Source organism: Poecilia reticulata, linkage group LG11 (assembly GCF_000633615.1).
Source record: "Poecilia reticulata strain Guanapo linkage group LG11, Guppy_female_1.0+MT, whole genome shotgun sequence".
In the NCBI taxonomy this organism is placed as follows: Eukaryota; Metazoa; Chordata; class Actinopteri; order Cyprinodontiformes; family Poeciliidae; genus Poecilia; species Poecilia reticulata.
The window spans coordinates 27,988,681-27,990,763 of NC_024341.1; positions in this window are offsets into that span (position 1 = coordinate 27,988,681).

Below are 2,083 nucleotides of genomic sequence, written 5' to 3' on the forward strand. Positions count from 1 at the left end.
TAGCTCAAAGCTAACTAAATATTCAGTTAGCTCAAAGCTAACTAAATATTCAGTTTATATATAAGCTAATTATATTATTATATTAGCTAATATGCAAATTCAGGTAGCTCAAAGCTAAATACTAATACTTTGAGTTAGCTCAAAGCTAACTAAATATTCAGTTAGCTCAAAACTAACTAAATATTCAGTTAGCTCAAAGCTAACTAAATATTCAGCTAGCTCAAAGCTAACTAAATATTCAGTTAGCTCCAGATCACTGCAAAATATTTAACTAATATGCAAATTCCTAAGACCCGCTTTTATTTTGATAGTTCACTTCCAGTTTTTGGGAAGTGAATTTGCGTATTAGCCAAATATTAGCTAATATGCAAATTCAGGTAGCTCAGAGCTAAATACTAAGCTGAATGACATGGTAAAAAACTAAAAATTGGTAAAAATAATACATTTTCTCTCTTGTTACAAGCTAAATAACTCAAATTATTACTGACCCCGTAGCTGTTTGTACAAATTCATCTGGCCTAACTAGTAAGATGTGATTCTTTAGACACATTAATTATTGTCTGTCTTACAAGGAGAAAAAGTGAAAGTTAAACATTTAGTTTGAATTCAGTCAGTTTTTGTCTCATCAGCCTTTTTATTCCTGCAGAGCGCAAAGGCAGGAACCCGAGAAGCCCTTTCTCTGGAAAGAACCAAAGTACGTCCAGGTTGTACTTTCAGTCGGAGGTTCTTCTCCTTTCCATCTGCTCTGCAGTGAGATCACGTCTGTCCTCGTTAGAAAGCGTCTCCATGACGAAACGCTCCACACAGATCAGGCTCAGCGCCCAGATTAAGCCCACTCAGAGCTTCCTCACACAAACTTCTTCATCCCGGCTGATGTGAAAGCCCAGCTGTTCAGAGGTTATGTAAGCCGCAGGATGACGTCTGACGCTCGGCGTTCTGCTCCAGGAAGCTGCGGCGAAGCCGGGCGCAGACGAGTGGCTCTGAAGGACGCACTCCTGCTGGGATGAATGGGACTACGGAGACAGATGAGGGACGTTTCTCCTCAGTGGGCCTGAGGAAGGAGGCCAGACTCATTTATTCACCTGCCGCCGTCATTTATGCTGTTTGATAATCAGGAGAGCTGATGATGAATTAACAGCTTTAAAGGTGTCAGCGGCTGTCCCTCCTGACACCAGGTGTCAGNATGGAGCAACAGGAAGTGATCGATGGAGGAACAGGAAGTGATCGATGGAGGAACAGGAAGTGATCGATGTGATGAAACGTCCCACCTGACGAAGATCCAGAGTGAAGCAGCGGCACTGCAGCTCCTGAAAGGTCTAGTTCAATCACATGGGATAGTAGCTGGACAACCTTTGACTTCCTGTCAGCCTAAAATGAGAGGAAATGACACGTTGAACGGAGCTCACCTGAGCCTGCTGCTTTAACGGGTTCTGGTTCTGTTCTGTCTCCATGGATACGGCAGGAATGACCAGACGGAGGGCGAGGTGAGAATGAAGGGCGGGGCGGCTGCCGCCCGCCCGGGCCACGGGGCGGCTCTAACAGGAAGGCGCCGAACCAGGAAGGCAGGAATCCTGAACAACAAGAGGAGAAAAATCCCAGCAGAAATTTATGACCGACTGGTGAATAAATGAGTCTGAATCCTGCATTTCTGTTCACTGGGTCACAAATAAAACCTGTCAGCACAACGAAGCTCTGGAAAAACATTTCTAAAGACTGGGAAGAAAGAAAAACACTTAAAAAAATAAGTCATGAGGCTGTAAAGCTACAGTCAGAAACGAACAGCAATAATTTAGTTTTTTTAGCCTGTAATAAGAAAAACATTGCAAACAAAATATGAAGTTAGCACGTTAAATATTTACATCCAAACTACATATTGGAGTTAGAAAGGGAAATATAAAGCTTCAACATTTTAGCTAATTTAACAAGCCAAATATTTAATTAGAAGTTAAATATGTAACTCAAAGCTAGCTAGAGTGAAATTAAATAGCTAGCTCAAAGCTAACTAAATATTCAGTTAGCTCAAAGCTAACTAAATATTCAGTTTATATATAAGCTAATTATATTATTATATTAGCTAATATGC